This window comes from Aulonocara sp. 'chitande type north' Nkhata Bay, linkage group LG15 (genome assembly GCF_057382095.1).
Source record: "Aulonocara sp. 'chitande type north' Nkhata Bay isolate Kocher_YH1m ecotype deep benthic linkage group LG15, A_spYH_male_GT1.1, whole genome shotgun sequence".
NCBI lineage: Eukaryota > Metazoa > Chordata > Actinopteri > Cichliformes > Cichlidae > Aulonocara > Aulonocara sp. 'chitande type north' Nkhata Bay.
In genome coordinates this window covers 34355411-34377684 of record NC_141358.1, presented here as the reverse complement: position 1 = coordinate 34377684, position 22274 = coordinate 34355411, and the positions used below count along the sequence as shown (strand labels likewise).

The following is a 22274-nucleotide window of genomic DNA, read 5'->3' as shown; positions in this document are numbered from 1 at the left end:
CCGTGGTTGTGTGTTCGGGATCATTGTCTTGCTGTCCAACCTTGTTTCGTCTTCATCATCTGAGTAGATGGCAGCAGATTTTTCTCTAGAAAAATCATTCATCCTTCCTTCAGTTTTAGGAATCACAGTGTTGTATTCTAGAGTTGGATGTCTTGAGACCAGTCTCGAGACATCCAACTCTAGAATACAGCACTAACCAAGACCACTTTTACGTGTCTTGGTCTTGGATCCCTCGGTCTTGTCTTGGTCTCGCTGTCTCAGTCTTGCTGTCTCAGATCGACATAGTGGTCAGGAGATTTGGAGTCAACAGTATCCATGACACACAACGTAACGTTCACAAAAGCATCATGTAATGAACCGCTGGTCTGTACCATAAATTATCATTACGGGAGTTGTCGGAGCTTTATGCGCAGTAGCATTAATGATAGATGCACTCAGAGGCGTGCCCTGTAACCTGTATAGAGCAGTCTGTCGTGCACAGGAATAAGCTGTATAAAGTCCATGTAAGTTGTAATAATACTTGGATAAAGTGTGCTAAGTTTGTTTCTAACGTAATGTATGTTACTGTGTTTGTATTGTAAGCTATCTGAAAACTTTCTCATTTGGTACTCACATTACATACTATGCTATTTTTTAGCTTAGACATGTGTGTCACTCAAGCTAGCAGCGCCCCATGAGAAACGGGCCGAATGTTTAAGTGTTCACGGAAGTTTGCACCCTTGGCAAGCGGACTGAGGTATGTGATGTGATCTGATGTTATATTTTATTTAACTTTTATGTGGAACACCTTAATGCCATTTAAAGCAGCCCTTTTTTGTTTTATTTAATCAGTGACTGTAAATCTGAGAATTACTTGTTTTGAATTTACCTGATTTAATTTAAGCTCATTTGTTGTTATTGTTTATTGTTACGGTTCAAAAGGACTGTACGGGTATCATTTTTTTCTTATTTTATAGTTTTCAACGATGTCCAGAGAATGAGCTGTGTTTGGTGAGGAAATAAATGGCTGCACCCATTAGAGACTCTTCTATCATTCTTAATGCCAAGGGCTGCTACACATCAGCTCTAAGAGCTGTGCTTAGAGAGTGCTTTGTAGTGAATCAGAAGAGTTGACTCCCATTGAGCGAGAGCCGGCTCCTCACTTAATTTCCTTTCGCTGCTCAGCTCTCACACAGTGGCTCAGCTATGCTCCAATCCCTCCATATTGTGGCCAATCACATGGGAGGATACAGGATAATATCATTATGTGAAAAACAGCGAGGGTGAGAGACGTGACAGTCAAGTGGAGCGTGCATCTGTCCTCTCAGTAAGTGAGAGAGTAGACAGCGGTGAGGAGGGCTGTGCGAGTGCATCACAAAAACACATAAATATGCCTGACACCCGTAAATGAAGCAGCATCTGGCTGCAGTTTAAAGACTTTTTTGTCTCGGTTTCGGTCTTGGTCTCGTCTTAACTTGGTCTATCTTGGTCTTGGTTTAGGCGGTCTTGACAACAAGTCTACTGTATGCTGAAAAACAGCCCCAACTCCAAACTTCACTGTTGGTTTGGCGTATTTGGGGTAATATGCAGTCTGTTTTTGACTTCCAAACATGGTGTGTATTATGGCATCAAACAGAACAGACTCTGTTCTCATAGTATTTCACAGGCTTATCTAAATGTTGTTAACCAAACTCTAAACGCACTTCAACATGCATTTTCTTCAACAATACAGTCTTGTATGGTGAGTACACATAGCAGCCATGGCAGTTGTTTGCATTACTTAGTTTTTGTCTTTGAAACAGTTCTACCTGCTGATTCCTGGTCTCCCTGTAGCTCTTTACAACTGTTCCTTGGCTCTTGGACAACTCTCTTTTTCACTTCTCTGTATGAAATCTTGTGGGGAGCACCTGGTTGTGGCTGGTTTGTGGTGACATGATGTTTTTACCACTTCTGGATTATGGGCCCAACAGTGCTCGGTGGTACCTTCAGTAGTTTAGAAATTCTTCTGCAACCAATGCCATCAGTATGTTTTACTAATAGTTAGTGGCAAATGTTCTCTGAGAGCTCATGGTCATCATGAGATGTTTCTTTTTAGACTCCTTGGTAATGAGATACCCTTTTATAGGCCATCAGGACTGAACCAGCTGGTATTAATTTGCACTACATGGTAGGATTACTTTCTAATTACTGATAGATTTCAGCTGGTGTCATGACCTCCCATGCCTTTTTGTGCTTCCCTTACTTCATGTGTTCAATACTTTTTCCCTCTGTTATTTCTCATTACTATACAAAACCTAATTTATGAAAATCTGTGGTTTGATTTCTTGGCATATGTGGATTGAATGATTTATTACCAACATCTGGTGAGAATTTCATGTCAGTAGCACCTTTAGAAATATATTTACTTAGAAAACTGGTGATATGTTCAATATTTATTCAGGTTTGGGTTTTTTTTAGCCTATGATGTAACCTCATTTACCAAAACAGTTGCTTCTGAGCATGAGTTGCATTTCCGGCTGGCCTTAAAAGGGAGTCACACCCCAAAGATTCACACATTAAAAAGGTCTGGATTTATGCCATTAAAAGCATGTTTACAGCCTGCAACAAAAAAGCAGTTTTTGCCTGTTATGAATATTTTCCCCTTTTATTAAAAATTAGTTTTATTTTATAGTTTTTTTTTATAGTAAAAAAAGCACAAACACAATGCTTTAAAATGTCCAAACCAGTGGGTGATGTCATTGTGGCCGACACAGTGTTTTTTTTCTTTCTCCAGTTTCTAAGACCTAGGTATAGTGACTCAGGTATTTGAGGTTTTTGCTTGTTTTGGATATTGTGGATATTGGATAGGTTGGTAGTTAATAGTTTCAGTTAATACAAATGTATCTAGGAATGAAAGTATTTTATGTGCATGCAGGCAAGCAGAACAAACTATATCGGACAGATTTATTGTGGAGTGATTTTAAGCTATTACCATTACTGCAGAATTTCATGTAGTCTATGTGGTATTATCTCTCTCTCCCTCTCTCTCTCTCTCTCTCTCTCTCTGTGTGTGTGTGTGTGTGTGTGTGTGTGTGTGTGTGTGTGTAAGGTACTTGAAAAGGCAGGAAGCTGCAGTACTGTTTTCAATTAGCATGCCAGTCTGAAAGTCATGTTGGGGTGGGAGGACTTTACAAGCAGCCACACCACATACCCGGCGAATGAGACAGAGGACAAGGCACGTACAAAGAGAACTAGTATTTTCCCTTTTGTAGACTACTTAACAGAACCAGACATTACATTAAAACATTTTCCTGTGTAGCTGTGTGTGGTCATGTATACATACATGAGAAAGACAGAAATTGCATGATGTCATGAATTTCAGTCTGCTTGTATTTATCTATATACCTAAGGAGGGATGTGTATGTGAGAGAGAGGAGAGAGAGAGAGGTGTATAACTTAAAGCTACACAATTTCTTCTAAGGGCATCTAAGGATAGATCCCAAGCCCTCAGCACAACTGTACTTACTCTTAACTTACTTGGGATTTAGCAGTAAGACCATATGCATCCCACCATACCCTTTCAATTTTAATTATGACATTAACTACACAGGTGACAAACATACAGACATTCTGTGCTTAAGTAGAAGTACAGATACTTGTGTTTAAAAATACTCCAGTAAAAGGTAAAGTACTTACTCAACTTCTTTACTTAAACTAAAGTCAAAAAGTGCAGTCTCTGAATTGTACTCAATGTAAGACAATAAAAAATAGCTCCTTGAAGGACAATTCCACCAGCTATTTTTACGCACAGGTAACTGGACCTTCTCTTATTTCAATGTAAAACAAATATAATAATAATGCATGAGAATCTTAAGCCAAATTAATGTACTCAGCTTGAATGTGTTATTTAGGATACAAGCAGTAAAAGAGAATTTGCTTCCACACCTTAATGAGTAAAATCAGGGTTTATAGTGAGATTTGGCAAATGGGGGAACACTGAAATCTGTTGTTGTGGCACAGCATTGGGAAAATACTAACAGCTTACAATAATTTCTAATGTGAGCTCCAGTAGATTTTCTGTGTACAGGCTGTGATCAGCTGACCTGCTGCTCTTTATCTCACCCTGAGCCTGGTTCTGCTGAAGGTTTCTTCCTGTTAAAGTTCACTTAAGTTAAATAAATATTCCTTAACGGTGTATGTTACAGCAACAATGTTATTGAGTAATTTAATTTTATTGTTTGTGCTACTTTCTTTGTGATCTGGATGTTTTGTGCTTAAAAGTTGACTGCAGTTCCCCCAAAACAATGCATCTTGGGACTTCCTGTTTTTTGATTGTCAAGAAAACGTCATATTTTTGGCAATTAATCGAAGACCTGCATGCGTACTGCAGGGCGGCCATTTTCTTCATGTAGGGAATAAGTTGCAAGATCATCAGTGTACTCCAGTGTCCAGGGTGAGCGGAGATATTGCTGTGGAATCCGACGCCACTGCCATATTTCTTGCATTTCTTTTATATCTTGTATTTCTCTGGTGCATTTTTTGTTTTATTTATTTTTCATTCTGTTAATTTGCCACATTTCATCTCTTGCTGCCAAAGTTTAGGACAAATCCATATTCTTCTTGTTGGACATGTGTAAAGAGAAAAAGAGACATTTTTGTTTATTCTGTCTTCACTGACAATAAGACAGCACATTAAGAACCCCAGTAATTGTGTCGTGTTGGGCATCTCATTTCCAGGTCTATGGATATATAAATCCTCTCTTCTTCTGCTCTTCTCCTGTCTTTTCTTACATCTTTCTCCATCTGTGAGTGAAATTAGCTTTCATTTCTTTCTCTTCCTGGAAATCCAGTATCTGGAGCTTTAGCAAGCAACACACTGTACGACAAACCACACACGAACAGTTTGTGCGTTTCCTGATGTTTGTTGAGCTGATCCAAACACTTTACAAACATTATGTTGTGTAGAAACGTTACACCCTTTATGTTTATTCCTCTTCTATAGCGCTAGCTAGAAACTGACAGTAACATATAGACACCTGCACTCCTTCTGGCCCAGTTTAGCTCCCTGGTATAAACACTGTACATGACACTGTTGAGTCCGTGAGGAGTAGAAAGTACAGATTGTTGTGTTTAAATGTAGCTAGTAAAAGTTTTAATAAAATGCATTTACAAAAGAATGAACAGAAATACAAACTATTTCTAGCCAGGTGATTATGCTATTACTCAATTACTCAGACTGCAGGCCTATTGCAGCTTAATGGTTTTTGGTGATTAAGGATCCTGGAATGTACTTTATTTGTTTTAGTTTTTTGCTTACCACTTCTTGGCTTTCATTTAATCTCCCTATGCTGGTAATGCAACATCTGCATGCATACCCATTTCACACTTTGGAGAGGCAAAGGGTCAAATAGACATGGTGGACTAGCATGTCTATTACAAGCTTTGCCATGATATTAGGTTGCCCTGGAGCATGGATGAGTTGCTATCCCTAATGGAGGAGTTTTGGGATCTTGAGTTCTTGTTCACAAGTGAGGGGAGAGGGGAGTGAGAGACTGGCAAATGCATCAGGGCATGGCTGCAGTGATGCAGACACTGTACTGGTCCCTCATGGTGAAGAGAGAGCTGAGCTTAAAAGCAAACAGATTGCAGATATTAGTGCCAAAAAGTGGTTTTCATCATGGTATAGCTGGCCTCTGTCTTACAGATAGGTTGAGGAGTTCAGTCTTTTGAGAGGGGCTCATAGTAGAGATGCTCTTCTCCCATCAAAAGGAGACAATTGAAGTGGTTCGGGTTTCTGACTAGGATCCCTCTTGGGTGCCTTTTGAATGAGATGTTTCAGGCATGTCCCACCAGGAGGAGGCCATGGGGCAAGCACAGGATATGCTCGGGTGGCCTGGGAGCACCTCTGTGTTTCTCCAGATAAGCTGAAAGAGGTGGCTTGGGAGAGACAATAACATATGGACACCTGCACCTGAGTATAAACACTTTAAATTATACAGCTGAGTCTAAAATAACAATGACAAGTAAATTAGTTAAAGCACTCATTACCATTCCCACATCCTTTCTCGAGGAACGTCAGAAAGTAGAATAGTGTAGCTAGTAAAATCAGTGTCAGTCTCTCACCTTCATTTTTACCAGTATTGGCATCTTTGCAACTGGTAATTACAATGTTGCTCTTTTGGCCTGCAGCAATGGTTTTAGCTGGGTATTAGAAAAGCACATTGTGTTTCTTGTTGACCCAATTACACACACACAAACACACACACACACACACACACACACACACACACACACACACACACACACACACAGTGAGAGTTGCCTGAAGTCTACAACCCATGGATATCAACAAATGTTTCCTCTCCCTACACTCTTAGATCTTTACTGCAGCCACCTTCAGCTGCTGCTTGGTTGTGGGTCAGTCTGCATTTAGTTGTAATATAATGACTGTTTCGTTACAATAGATGATAAGATGCAGATATTAGAGTGTGTTTGTAAGGTTCTGATATTCTGCAAGCCTGCAGTTTGAGTGAGTGACTGATAACAGAAGTGCTGGAAAAAAACTTAGCGCGTAAGAAAATTTGTGTTTGGTAGATTATTTCTTTGTTCCAACAATGTTTCTTGGAGATAAATCTTTTACTGCTGGAAAACCTGGTTATTTTCCTTTAAATTGTGCCACATTTGTAGGAAAAATGCATTTCCATCTGCAATCCAATTCGTGGTACTGGAAAACTCTTCACCAATACGGAGTATTGGGAGTTGAAAGGATGGAGTGAATGGAACTCCACTCTTTCCCCCCCCAACATATATTGCTTCCATAGGAATTAAGGGGGAAAGGAGGAGCAAGGGAAAGCAAGTAAATTTATGTGACCACATCTATAAAAGCAAAAGTTTGGGAAATTGGTTCATCTGGAGCATCAAACTGTGTTAAGACATTGTCAAAGATATCACCAATGACCTTAGAGAAGAAATTGTTGGGGTTGGGATGCTTTATATTATCATTTCCAAACATGTTGAATCCTGTCATTCTGAAAGATTATTCACAATTCAAGACAGTTGCCAGTCTTCCCAGTGCTGGATATAAACTCACTCTGAGGTCAGTCCATTAAATGCTTCAATGTGCAAAAACACAACAGCTACATACCTTCTCTATAGGCCTCATTTAGCATTTTACATGTTAAAATCAATGACAGTACACTTAGAAATGGAATTTGAATGGTGGGATATGTTGAAACTGCATGTAAATTACCAGAGACTATATCGTCTGACATATAAGGTTTTATTTTCTTGCCTTTGTAAATGGTGCCTTTCTTTACATTGTAAAAGAAAGCATAGCTTTACAGCACCTTGATGCTTCACTTTGGCTGGGAGACAGATGCAAAGGTTGCAAAGACACTTGGCATTTCTCAGAACCACTATTGTAATACACAACTGCTTTGAGCTTTTTTAAATAAAAAAAGGATTACACCCTAAGCCAAACAAGCAGACAATGTTAAAAGCATATTGCTTTTTCACAAAACAGAGAACTGGGATTGAGAGGAGACCTCAGAGGTGTTTCTGGGTACTTAGCTGTTCAGAAGAGACAAAATGAGCTTTTCATTCCAACTTTGGCACAGTATCTATCAAAGCGAATCTTAAAAGAGGCAGTATAGAGGTTGGGCTTCACTCTGTGCTTTTCACATTTTCCCAAGCGCATACAAAAAAGTCCCACAGTGCTTGTTTTGCTGATGGTTGCACAACTTCAGCGTGGATGTCTAGTGTTTTTTCATGGACATGAAGCATTTAAATTGAGTGCAAGAACTTTTGTTAACTCCTAGACGGGACAAAGACTGCAAAGTAGTAGTATTAGTAGTTTCTTCAGAGATGACGGTGTTCTTTCATGACTCTTGGTAAAAACCATATTTCACCTTTGTCAGTAGTTCATAAAATTACATTACATGATTTCAGTAAATAAATCGTATTTGTTTTTTCCCTTATTTAATAATTGGGGTCACAGTAGCCACCTTCCAAGCTGATGGAATAACAGTTGGCCTAAATGACAAATTAACCAAATTTGTCATTTTTTCAGTTTTATGAAGCAAATACTTAAACCAAAGGTATCTTTAGTTTTTGGAGCTTTTAATACTGTTGCCTTATAATTTGTTAATTAATCGATTGTGTTGTTAATCTCTGGCTGTCTTCCACAGTGTATCTTTTATCCCGTCTTCCTCCCATCTCCCCCAACCGGTCAGATGGCTACCTCTCCCTGAGTCTTCCTTTTAAAAAGGAGTTTTAATAGATAGTATCATTATCAATAGATAAAAGAACCAAAGTTTTTTTTTTAATTTCCATTTTCTAATTTATTTTGTTTCTCACAGAGATACATTTTTGTCAGTCTGCAATATGAGTTTTATTTTATTACATTTGTCTCTATCGCTGATCATCATTCAAGTAGGGCATATAACCCTTTTAGCAGATTATCCCTTTAATGTGGATTCCTCTATTCAATGAAAGACATTTACACTTGTTTAAGTTTTGGTAACAAATACATTCTAAACTCTATTTCTTTCTTTAACTTTTAATTATACATATGGGAGACCAACCAATTTAAAGGAACACAACACATTTTGCCAGTGTTCTTAAGTTTAAAAGCCTCATCTTTAAGTCTTAAATATAGTCCTTTTCAGGGCTGCAGACTGGACACCCAAATAGTTTCTGTTATACTTGGAAGTCTGTTCAAAGTTCACTGTCTGGGGCACAGTAGTAGTTGTTGCATTGTAATGTAATTTATACACTGACAAATCTGCACAGTCAAAAATTAAATAAACAAAGGCACGTAGATGTTTGCATTGACTTTTGTCAAACCATAAAACTTGTCCAGAAGGTATTTCTTCCACAATTCTCACTTGAAGGTGTTGATTTTGTAGCAAAATCTTCTTTGGCACCATTATCAGTTCATGTGAATACAAAATTAGTTTTTTTTGTGACAATGATGCTGGTGTTTTAGCAGTTTCCACTTCATGGCAGACTTTAGCCTTGATGCTTCAGTTCAGTTTCCTCTCATCTGCGGGTAACAGTCCGACTCTCCTTTTAGACCTTGACAAAATGGTAACGCATCCAAATAACTTGTACTGTAACTAACTGGCACACACAAGCGAGACCACATATCTCCTATACTAGCATCCTTACAATAGCTGCCAGATTTTAAGATTCTATTATTCATTTTTCAAGGCATTGGACGGATTAGCACCCTCATAACTTTCTGATCTTTTGAACTGGTACACTCTCGCAAGATCATTGAGGTCTGCGGATCAAATGCTCCTAGCTGTCCCGAGGTCCAGGTTAAAGCACAGAGGAGATCGGGCCTTTGCTGTGACTGCTCCTAAACTGTGGAACAAACTGCCCCTTCACATCAGGACCTCCCCAAGACACTTTCAAAACCTGTGTGAAAACCCACTTTTATTCCTTTTCTTCTAAATCAGAATGAGTTTGTACTTTATTTATCGTATTTCTTAATCAAATCTTCACATTTTATACTTTTTTTAAAAATTCATGACTTCCTATGTTTTTATCTCTTTCAATTATTTTGAATGTACAGCACTTTGGTCAACAGTTATTTGACTTTGAGGGTCTGTTTCCTGAGGGGGATGTAGGTAGGGATGAGGAGCAGAGAGAGGTGGTTGGATTGTCAAAGCACATGGGTCATTAAAACAAGGCTGGATGATTGTCATTTTAGCCAGGTGCAGTGGTACAGTACACAGTGAAACAAGATAACATTCCTCCAAGACCATGGTGCTACATATAACAGATAATCAACACAGGACTACATAAAGTGCAAGTGTGCAAAAACTGCAAAAGACAAACCCCAAAACAAAGACAGTGCAACAGCAGGCATAACAGAACGATGCAAAAAAGAGTGTGCAAACATAACAGTACAATAGAACAGTGCAACAATGACAAACTGAGCAAAACACTGAGCATTGTGCAAAAAGTAGCTTGATGTATGAAGGTATGCGTGTGTGTTTCGCAGTCTGGCAGTGAGGGCCCGAATGCTCTGGTACCTCTTTCCAGAAGGCAGCAGGGTGAAGACTGTGTGTGAGGTCTTTCACAACGTTATTGGCTTTGCAGATGCAGCGGGTGCAATAGGTGTCTGTGATGGAGGGAAGAGCGGCTCCAGTGATCTTCTCAGCTGTTCTCACTATTCCTGGTAGGGTAGTGCGATCTGATACAGTGCAGTTACCATACCGGACAGTGATGCAGCTGCTCAGGACACTCTCGATAGTCCCTCTGTAAAAGGTGGTGAGAATGGGTGGTGGGAGATGGGCTTTTCTCGGGTTCCTCGGGAAGTAGAGATGCTGTTGGGACTTTTTAGTTAAGGAGCTGGTGTTAAGGGACCAGGAGAGGTTCTCCACCTGCAGCTACCCCCCACCCAGCTCACCCCCTTTCCTCCTCCAGGAACATGAGGTCAGGAGGAGATTAAGAGCAGTGAACCCCAGGCGAGCTGCCAGCTTTGATGGCATCCCAGCTGCCAGAGATCCTCACCACTCTGTTCAACTTCTCCCTGACTCATGCCACGGTTCCCCCCTGTCTGAAGGCATCCACCAGCATTCTGATTCCCAAAAAGACAGAGCAAATTGGTCCCCTTAGGATGCCATCACGATGACCCTTTAGAGAGCGCTGAGCCATCTGGAGAACACAAAGAGCTATGTGAGGATGCTCTTCATGGACTACAGCTCAGTGTTCAACACCATAATATCAGACATCCTCAACACCAAACTGGACCACCTACAGATCCCCCCCCTCCCCTCCCAAACCCACAACACCAGCGCCCTGGTAAAGAAGGCCCAACAGCAGTTGAACTTATTCCCTGTCCTGAGAAAGAAGAACCGGGACCACAAGCTGCTGTTGGCCTTCTACTGCTCCTCAGTGGAGAGAGTGCCCTCCTACTGCCTGAGTGTTTGGTATTCAAGGGCCACTACAGAGAACAGGAAGGCTGCACAGAGGGTAATTAACACTGCCCAAAAAATCATTAGCTACCCTCTGCCAACCCTGCAGGCTGTCGCCAGATCCTTCTGTCTCAGGAAAACCTGGGCCATTATGGGTGATAATGGCCCGGCCCACCACCTGTTTGACCCACTGCCCTCTGATCGCTCAGGTCAATCAGGTCCCACACCTCGAGACTCGCTAACAGTTTCTTCCTCTGGGCCATTGAGATTGCAAACAAACACAATCACCCACCTCACTAATCTGAACCATGGTCTCACCCTCATCACTCAGGCCACAGACTCTATTCAGACCAACTCTTTTCTTTGCTTTTCCTCCAAGCTATTTGCTCTCCATTGTGTGCCTTTCTATTGTTTTGTACATATTTCTCTAGACTGTATACATCTTTTCTTTTTTGCTATTCATTCCCAATGAATAAATTATATATATGTACCTATACACTGTACCTATATATATACCTATATATCTACCTATACAATAAATTAAATTTAATTAAATTTAATTAAATTAATTTATACTGCACCAAATCACAACAACAGTCAGTAGTCCCTACAATAATACATACAGAGAAAAGACCCCCACAGATTACCAGATGAGCACAGCTTTCCCTGACAGCTGACAATAATTACTGATTAGCTTAAAAACACACATTTTACTTACCAGAAAAGTGTGGTGGAGCCTCGGGTCCTTCTGCCGGTTAGTTCAGTTTACTGCAGAACAACTCATGCTGTCACTTTGAAACAGTCAGCCATGGTTTTAGAAAGTAAACACTGGACCTTCTCTCTTAGTGTCCCGTTCTATCTGCCGTTCTCGAACAGAGAGAGACACACAAGTTTCTCTGTGAATGCCGCTGCCAGTCAAAGCTGTCATGATTACGTTGCACGCAGATTATAGCAAGTTAGTAATTAGAATCAAACTCAAGTAAAACAATACCCCTTGAACACAAATCAACATGATAAGAACTATTAGTAAAGACAGCAAGCATCTTTAGGAGAAATGTGTCTGAGGAGAACATTTTTGTTTTACTTTGACCCAAGTCCCATCCACTAACATGGAGAAGGTGAGGTTTATGATGTATATTGCAGCCAGACCCCAGTGGGTGATAGAAATATTTTGACTTTATTTCTGGGGAGCTGCTGGGTCATCTAAATTTGCTCTTGAGGCAGGATAACTGAAAATGGCATACAAGGGTCAGCGTGAAGGAAAAATAATAACCACAAAAAAATCTTTGGAGGCTGATTTACCATTTGGCAGTAGCAGATTATCTGGCAGATTCTGGAACACCAACTGGTATTTAAGTATTGGGAATTAATTGGAATCTGATGAGGAACTGGTGTATCTGCCAGCATACTAATGGCCGAGTTCTCCCCCAGAAAGAAGAGAAGAAACAAGAGGAACCTATAGCCAGCTTGTTATCTATGTAGCATGTGTTGTTCTCAATCTCTCTCACACACACAAGTCTCAGCACACATACACACACGCATGTGTGTGCGTTCAGTTAGTAACTCTGCCCCTCCCCTTCCTGCTCAGCACGGACCAATGGCTGTTTGGTGTGAACACATTATGTAGTTGGCCAATTACGTGGGGGGGCATAAGGGAAAGAAAAGAAAAGAAAAGCTTCTCTGACTCTGGCAGGAACTAGATCCCATTTTTAAAAAGCCAGCTCCCAGAGCCAATTGTTCCTGATGGACACATTGCTAACTTACGGACACTATTTCTCTCTTACATGCAGTCAGACAATACAGTGGAAAATAAATTATGTAAAATATATATTCTGGGTTTCCAACCTCTGCAGCTATAGTTTGGCAGTCTTGGTGTTGTTTGTAGAGAGGACATCCTGCAGTGGCTGCTCGTTTCTGTGGATGCTTTTTGCCATGTTCAGAGTCAAATTACTTCTGGTTGGAATGCCTTGTATAAGTGACTGTTTCTTTTGTCCATGTTCAATTTATTGCAGTTCTAATTCTGCACCACTTACTGGAATGTGTTTAAAGTAGCCCAATACTTTCTGCATTTGGCCAGGACATTGTCCCTCTTCTGCAGAGATACTGTGACAGAATGCTGAAGAAAGTGCACAACACAGCTTTTTGATAGGGGACGTGGTCAAACAGCAGTAATTATGTGTCTTGTGCTATCTGTTCCAAGTGTGCTGACTTTTTAAAAAAAATATTGAACTGCTTTGTAACGTGAATGAAATGTTTTCTGCTGATTCAGCAAAACGTCTCTCTCTTCTGTTCTCATTACAGAGCATGTGAATGCAACTCCCACTGTTAACCAATATAATTGTCACAGTGCTGCTGTGTGGTAGGCAGGGAATGGAGCCAAATCCAGGACTTGTGAGACTAAACATAAACTTAAAGGGCAGCTTTATTGCTAGTACACAAGCATTCAAAAATGCAAAATACTCGGGCACAGAAGGAGAGAACAGCGTGAGCAGATATGATCAAATCAAATCAAATCAAATCACTTTTTATTGTCACATCACATGTGCAGGCACACTGGCACAGCACATGCGAGTGAAATTCTTGTGTGTGAGCCCCACAAGCAACAGAGATGTGCAAACACAACAACACAAACGAGCAAAATACAAGAATGGCCAACCTGAAACTAATAAATATATGTACAATATATAATAGTGTATGCATTTCTGGATGTGTATACTAAATATTTTCCTACGTGTGTGTGTGTGTGTGTGTGTGTGTGTGTGTGTGTGTGTGTGTGTGTGTGTGTGTGTGTATACACATTTTTACAAATTAAATAGTAAAAAAATAAAATAAAATAATAATAATAATAATAATAATAAAATATATAAAATATACAGAGTTGAATATGTGCAAAACAAGTGGCATTTATATACAGTGTGGAGTGCATAATGTTGAAGTTCCAGTAGTGAAGCTGAGGTGTCTATGACGTGTTCAGCAGTCTGATGGCCTGATGGAAAAAGCTGTCTCTCAGTCTGCTGGTACGGGACCGGATGCTGCAGAACCTCCTTCCTGATGGAAGCAGTCTGAACAGTTTATGGCTGGGGTGACTGGAGTCCTTGATGATCCTCCCCGCTTTCCTCAGGCACCGCTTCCTGTAGATGTCTTGGAGGGAGGGAAGCTCACCTCCAATTATCCGTTCAGAGCACCGCACTACTCGCTGGAGAGCTTTGCAGTTGTAGGCGGTGCTGTTGCCATACCAGGTGGTGATGCATCCAGTGAGGATGCTCTCAATGGCACAGCGATAGAAGGTCCTGAGGATGCGGGGGCTCATGCCGAATCTTTTCAGTCTCCTGAGAAAGAAGAGGCGCTGCTGCGCCTTCTTCACTGTTTTGTTTGTGTGTACTGACCACGTAAGATCCTCAGCCAGATGTACTCCAAGGAACCGGAAGCTGCTCACTCTCTCCACAGCAGCGCCGTTGATGGTGATGGGGGTGTGTACTTCTCTGCACCTCCGGAAGTCCACTATCAACTCCTTTGTCTTTGCGACGTTGAGGGTGAGATGGTTGTCTTGACACCAGTGGGTCAGGGCGCTGACCTCCTCCCTGTAAGCCGTCTCATCACCGTTGGTGATAAGACCCACCACTGTAGTGTCGTCCGCAAACTTCACAATGATGTTGGAGCTGTTAGTGGCTGTGCAGTCGTAGGTGTAGAGTGAGTACAGGAGAGGGCTCAGTACACACCCCTGTGGAGCACCAGTGTTCAGTGTGATGGGGGATGAGGTGATGCTGCCCAGTCTGACCACCTGGCGTCTGTCAGACAGGAAGCTAAGGATCCAGCTGCAGAGGGAGCTGCTCAGTCCTAGATCCTGCAGTTTCCTGTCCAGCTTCGAGGGAACGATGGTATTGAATGCTGAGCTGTAATCTACAAACAGCATTCTCACATACGTGTCTCTCTTCTCCAGGTGTGACAGGGCAGTGTGTAGTGTCAGGGCTATGGCATCATCAGTGGACCTGTTGTGGCGGTATGCAAACTGTAGAGGGTCCAGTGAGTCGGGTAGTGCAGAGCAGATGAAGTCCCTGACCAGCTTCTCGAAGCATTTGCTTACGATGGGGGTCAGGGCTACAGGTCGCCAGTCGTTCAATGAGGAGATGGTGGAGGATTTGGGTACAGGGACGATGGTGGCCATTTTGAAGCAGGCTGGGACTACAGACAGAGAGAGGGAAAGGTTGAAGATGTGCGTGAACACTCCAGCCAGCTGAGCCGCGCATGACCTGAGGACGCGGCCAGGAATCCCGTCCGGACCAGTAGCTTTGCGTGCGTTCACCTTCCTGAAGCACTTCCGCACATCCTCCTCAGACACAGTGTGCGCACTGACGTCATCCGCGGTGCGCACACTGTCCGGTCTCATGGTGTTCGCTGTGTCGAATCTAGCGTAGAATACGTTTAGATCCTCACACAGAGAGGCCGTGGTCTGCGGTGTGCTGGTTTTCCCTCTAAAGTCTGTGATCGTGTTTAGTCCCTGCCACATACTCCGAGGGTTGTCAAACTGTTGCTCCACCCTGTCCCTGTACTCACGTTTGGCTGCTTTGATCGTCTTCCGGAGTTGGTAATGTGCGTGTTTGTAGTCCGATGTGTTCGCGGAGGCAAAGGCGGTGTTCCGTGCCGCCAGTGCCGCGCGAACATCTCCGTTAATCCAGGGTTTTTGATTTGGGAAGGATTTGACTGTTCTGGATGGGACGACATCTTCCACGCATTTCCTGATAAATCCACAGACTGAGTCTGTGTATTCATCAATGTCTCTGGCGGCCACGTGAAACATTTCCCAGTCCGCGTGATCATGATGATGATGTGCCAAAGACTTAAATACACATGTAAGGTAAGGGCAGGGTGGAAACACCTAGGGAACACAGCTGAACAGAATCTACAAATGAACTGTTAACATGAAACAGTTTTTAGATATAGAAACTTAGCATAGAGATATGACTGACTGGGGATAAAAGACTAACTTGACACAACTAATCAGGGAGACTAAACAACCACAGAGACAGAACACATCGAAAACCAGGCAGATATTGGGAAACAGAGCAATCACAAAACGGAACTAACAAACCTATAAACAAGAGCAAGACAAGGGCCTAGGGCATGAAATAACAAAACTCAAAATTCATACAGGAACAAATGATCAACAATCAGAAAACTAAAGAGCTGAACGTAAAACAAAACCAAAACAGAACTCACAAAAAAACCCCAACTCAAAACCCTGGGTCCAAGCCACAGGGACCTTAACAAAAATGCTTTTTAACTCAGAGGTAGTTATGGTTACCCAGTCAAATCCAGTAGTCTCCAAAGAGAGTAGGTGCAGTATAGAGAGTTAGTGCTGTTTTTAACAACGCTGCCTTTGTAGTTCTCTCCTTTTTATATGACTTGGATATTCTTCTTGGGATGTTGTGGTGAGGATCATACGTGCCATCATACAGCATCCAAGGTAGTCTGCTGAAGCCTGTTTGTTTGGGTTGGTGATTTTCCTGCATCAACATTTAAGTAAAACTTTAGACTCGAAGTACTCGAACTATCAGAAGAGTTGTTCAAGAGCCAATGACCACTTGTGGAGAGCTACAGAAAGACCTGGAATCAGGAGGCACAATTGTTTCAAAGCCAGCAATAAGTAATGCACTCAACTGCAATGACCTGTATGCACACGCACTACGACTTCATTGCTGAAGAAAAAGCATGTTGAAGTGTGTTTGCTGAACAACATTTACAAAAACCTGTAAAATATTGGGAGAATATAGTCTGGGTCAGATAAGACCAAAAAACTCTTTGGATGCCATAATAAACAGTAAAAGTCGGCTTAGGGCCTGCAACAACTGGAGACCATCCTCATCCACCTGCAAGGCATCCAGGAAAACAAGACTACAGTCGTCAGTAATGGAATTGATCATTGGGGACCAGAGAGAGACAAATTCATCCAGTTAGTTTTTTGAAGAGGCAGACATTCTCTCTTAATGTAATCTAGATGGTCATTTCTATATTGATTGATACATAAACTGTTTTTTGATTTCCATTTCATGAGGATAGTTTTCTTAGTGATTCATAAGGAAGTAAGGAGTATATGTGATGTGTTTCCTTCCACGTGTAGTTCACTAAGATGCACAGCTTGGGTTTGGTTGGGATACAACAACTAAACCATGTGGATAGGTCTTCACATATTCCCTGCCAAAACCTCAGAACAGGCATGCAGGACCGCAAAGTAGTTCTCAGCAGAGTTGTCTTTGCAATGGGAGCATAAGTTTGAGTGTTTAAGACACATTTGGAATAACCTCTGCCCTGTACGGTTGTTCTATAGAGAATGTTGTATTGTGTAAATTTTAAGTTGAAGCCTTTAGTCATTTTGAAGGTGTTCAAGCATATTTCTGTCCAGCAAAAAAGTATTTCTAGATTCAGTTGATTGGGATTGAATTTTTTCTGTACAATGGACTCAGTAGCTGATATTCAAGAAACTTACTGTTGCTGGTTCCATATTTTGATAGAAGTTCTTCAAATGAAATACACTTTCCTTCATGTTTAACATGTTCTTGTTTTTTTTAACCCTTTCTGATGCCACAATGAACAACTTAGTATTTTCTTTTTCTCATATGTATCTGGATTGTTCCACATGGGTGACTTAGACTTAGTTTATTTTAGTTATTTTTAAGAATTCCCACCAAGCTGTCAGAGAGGTGTTTATGTTGAAGCTTTTAAAGCAGTTACATTGCTTAATACTGGAGCTGATGAAAGGCAAATTAGAGACTTTTACTTTTCCACAGAATGCTTGTCCTTGGTCCAGCTAAGGGCTGTCTAATTAGCTTGGTTTAACCCATTTTGAGACATATATAAATCTACTGGATAAGAAATGATAAAAAATTGGTAGTTCTAGACCACTGTTGTGTTTTGGTTTTTGTAGAGTTTTTAGACTTGTCCGTGATGGTTTATTTTTCCATAGAAATCTTTATTTAAAACAAGTAAGAAAGGGTTTATTAGGGATCAGTGAAAATAAGTAGTCAAATGCTTTCTCTGCATCTAAGGAGACTGTGGTTTCTAATTTGTTGATAGAGCAATAATCTATTATATTTATTAGTCTGTGTGTATTATTCATTGACTGTCTACCTCTGAGAAAATCTGTCTGGTCAGAATATATTGTCAGTGGAGTGATTTTTTTTTCCTAATCTTCTGGCATGGACGTTGCAAAGTATTTTAAGGTATAAATTAAATTGGGTGGTGGCTGGATGGTATGGCAGGGTCCTTGTCGGGTTTAAGATGTAGACTAATGATGGCAGAGTTCATGTTTGAAAATAGAGTCTGTGTAACCATTCAGAAAAAAGTAGGCCAGGATAGGCCAAAATTCTTTGCAAAACTCTTCTTGAAAACTATCTGGACCTGGGCACCGGGATGCCAGGTTCTTTCTCTATCCCTCCTTTTCAAATGCAGAAGCAAGCTTTTGGAAGTAGGATGCCAGGTTCTCTTTCACTATCCTTCCTTTGCTAACACAGCAGCAAGCTTTGGCACCAGGTTGCCAGGACCTCTTTCCCTTCTTTGCAAATGCAGCAGCAAATTTTCTGCAACTGGGATGCTTGTTTTTCCACATCAGTGCAGTGCAAAAAAGCAGTGAAACCTTGCGGCACAGGGATGCCAAATCTTTTCTCTGGCCGTCATTCGCAAAATGCAGCAACAAGCTTCTCTGCATCTATCACTGCAAAAGCAGCAGGGAACCCTTGTGACTTCAGGATGTCAGTTCTCTGCCATCTATCATTTGTAAATATAAAAAATAAATACGTAAAAAATTGCTCAACTACCCCACCTTTGCAATTTGTAGAAACACTTTTCTGGCACTGGGATGCCAGGTTCTCTTCCCTGTATCCCTCTTTCAGAAATGTACCAGAAAGCTTTCACCACTGGAATGCCAGTTTCCCTGCATCTAACCATCTTTCACAAAATGTAACAGTGCAAATTCAGACAAAAAACATGAAACTGAGTAGAAAAAAAGTTATATTTTTTACACTAAAACCACAAACATGTTTAACGAATCAATTTCATAACTTTAAATGCAAATATAAATTGTTAATTTTAAAAACCTACATATCTCCAACACTTCTGCCTCAGTGTTGCTAACAGCAGCAAACCCTGCTACAGTCCTGTCTCAGAGAGATGCTGAAAAACTAGCTTATGCATTTTTTGCTTCTTGGCTGGACCGCTGTAATTCGTTATTACCAGACGTCCTACTACCCAAAGAGAGCCTCATTCACCTGCACAAACACCAGTGTTGGGTAAGTTAATTTAAATTAGTAACTTAGTTACATTACTAGTTACTTCTATCAAAAGTAACTCAGTTACTTCAAGTTACTCATTACGTTCAGAGTAACCAGTTACTAGGGAAAGTAACTTTGTAACTCAGAATTCTCTTGTTAATGTGTTGCTTCCGTAACTGGATACCCAGCAAGATTGCCAGTCTTGTAGCTTGCTTACTTGCCACAGGTGCACTGTGCCACCTACCAATAGAAAGGAAAAAAATAATGTGCACATTTCCACGAGAGAAATCCCACGCCTGATTCTATCCTAGCCTGCTTTTTACATCCAACACAAAAACTGCAGTCGTGGTGCTTTCGATTGCACTCAGAACTCGGAAATTCTGCCTTCTGAATAGGAAGATGTAAGTGAGCGATAAACAAACAAGAGAGAAAAGCCAATCAGCTGATCATTGATCAGTTTCATGATTGAAGTAGAAACAGGAGAGGGAGGGTGAGAGGATGAGAGAAGAAGAGGCAGCTGTGCAGCGTAAACACAGAATAAATCCAGCTTTGTGTCTTTTTCATTGTAGCTGAAGTCCGGGACAAATTGTGTTTCTTTTCACCTCAATACGAAATGCGTAATATTTTCTCTGAATATCAGACGATTCCGTTTTTTACGGGACGGTTGGCAACTCTAATAATTAACCTTATGAACAAAATAAAGTTCAACATCAGTAACATAGCACCCACCCAGCTGTATAGAAACTCCGTCATGCTAGCTAGCACGCAGTACGAAAAAGTCAGCATAACGAAAATAAACTCCAACTAAACTTGGTTCATATCTGACCCAGATGGACTGCAGGTTATAACTTCTTACCTGAAGTTCAGTTCACCTGACACTCTCGGACCGGCGGCCGCTTCGGGTCTCTCCTCTTGCCTCCCTTTTCCTTCATCCACCTGCTGGCTTCCACCACTCGCTAATGTTATTGAATCTGTGGAAGCTCTGCAATAGCCACCACACGAAGTAACGAATAACGAGCCTATCTAAATCCCAGTAACGAGTAACGCGTTCCCGGTTTTGGCATAATAACTAGTTACTGTGCTCGTTACCACAATAATAACGTAGTTACTGTAACGCGTTACTTAATAACGCGTTAGTCCCAACACTGACAAACACCACCACAATGCTCTGTCCCCTGGACCAGATATGGGCTACCCTTTTTGGCTGAGATCCCTCAGTGGAGTTGGTCAGCTGTGCAAAACCAGGCAGATGGTTTTAACCACCTTGAACTGCAAAGCCAGATACCACTGGGTGATCCAGGCACTGGTATCCTTCATGGTGTAGAGCCACTGCAGCAGGGCGTGGTCTGAGCGTAGAGTGAATAAGCAGCCCAGAAGATAATAACGAAGAGACTAAACTGCTACAGCCACACACTCCTTTTCATCATGGTCTATCTGGTCTCTGTGTTCGACAGTTTCCGACTGATGTACACAACAGGGCAGTCCCCCCATTACACTTCTTCAGGTTGGCCATGAACCCTGCTTTCCTCAGGGACTCCAGGACTGTGGCCACCTGCTACATATGCTCTGCCCACACATCACTGTGGATGATGACAACATCCAAGTACGCAGCAGCATATGCAGTGCATGGGCGCAGGACCTGTTCCATGAGGCACTGGAAAGTGGCCACGGCTCCATACAAGCTACATGGAAGCATGACAAACTGTATAGAGTGCAGAAAGCTGTTTTTGCCTTGGTCTCTGCAGACGAGGGAATCTGCCAGTAGCCCTTGGTTAAGTCCAGTGCCGTAAAAAAGCAAGAAGTGCCTAACCGAAGTGTCAAGAGCTTGGCAACCAGGGGCACGGAATAAGCATCAAACTGTGACACTTCATTTACCTTGCGTCAATACAGAACTCTATAGACCCATGTTTCTTCACTACAAGAACTATGGGGCTACACCACACAATGTGTGTTTCTTCTATTACTCATTGTAGTGGAGGTGTGGTCTGACTACGAAAGTGTTGAAGAACCTGGTCGCTCAGTTTGGCTTTTCCCCAGCACCGAAACTGCTTGCTTCTTGGCAAGTAACTTTGGGAGTAAGGGAGCAAATCCTGTGGAGGCCTGGCTACCTCCCGCACTGCAAGCTTCCAAGCTCACCAACCGGTGGCAGCGAACCCACCATGGCTCTCCGACATGCCACTCCCTCCGGTTTGTGGAGGAAGCCCCTCCATAAACTGTTTCAAGACCACCTGCCCCAGCATCTGCAATTCCCACTCCTAAGGCCCGGGGTGCAGCCACCTCACTGCATCCTCATGGAGCCTCCGTCACTGATAATGGCAGAGGGAGTTGTAGTTGCCCCAAACACACAGGCTTTATTAAAGGACTTTTTTTTTTCAATATGGGGGGGCTTTTTTGAAGTTTGTGTGTGTGTGTGTGTGTGTGTGTGTGTGTGTGTGTGTGTGTGTGTGTGTGTGTGTGTGTGTGTGTGTGTGTGTGTGCTTGCTTTTTTTTTTTTCTTTTATTGGGTTGGACCTTGGGATGCTTCCGTAGTTCTCAAAAAGAAGCTTCAAAATTGTTAAAGGCTTAAACTGTATTGATGTATATCTTTGTATCACTTTGGTATTTGTTTTTTGAGCTTGTTATGTCTATAAATTCTATATTTATAGACATATTCTATAAATAAAGAGGAAAATAATTTATTTACTGAAGTCAGATGTAAAGCCATTAGTTTGTGGAGAAGACGTTGCTGTGTTTAACAATTACATTTGAACAGAGAAATAAAAAACTTATGCTGTAGAAACAGTGATCTGAACCAGACAAGCTTCAAAGCAACAAGGACTTTTTAACAAGCTTTACACATCCAGGAATGGAGCAGTCAAGTCAATTTTGTGATTTCCCACAAAAGACGTACTACTACTTCTACTACTAGTAATACTAATAATTTAAAAATTAAATTATCTGCTGTACTCTTCAGCACTACGCTGAAGAGTACAGCAGATTTTTTTCCTAAGTCCTAGAAAGCCTTCCTAAGATCCTTCAGACTGTATGGAGGATTTGTTATACTACAAATTGACTTTAAAATTTGTTTGAATTGTCCATCTCTGTTTTTCCCTTTTATTCTGTATTTCTATGTATATATGCATGTTTC

At 41.4% G+C, this 22274-nt stretch overlaps 2 long non-coding RNA genes across 2 annotated transcripts in view; one reads left to right on the top strand and one right to left on the bottom strand.

The window, feature by feature from the left end:
* Nucleotides 1-11737, bottom strand: part of LOC147313478 (uncharacterized) — a 65124-nt gene extending 53387 nt beyond the window's left edge. Inside the window, exons 1-2 of the long non-coding RNA XR_015125070.1 lie at nt 11602-11737; nt 9999-10623 (exon numbers count right to left, since the gene is read on the bottom strand). This is a non-coding gene — a long non-coding RNA (uncharacterized LOC147313478). The remainder of the gene's footprint in view (nt 1-9998; nt 10624-11601) is intronic.
* The window catches only part of LOC147313477 (uncharacterized), a 97065-nt gene that overhangs the window by 51964 nt on the left and 22827 nt on the right, over nt 1-22274 (top strand). The window lies entirely within an intron of this gene.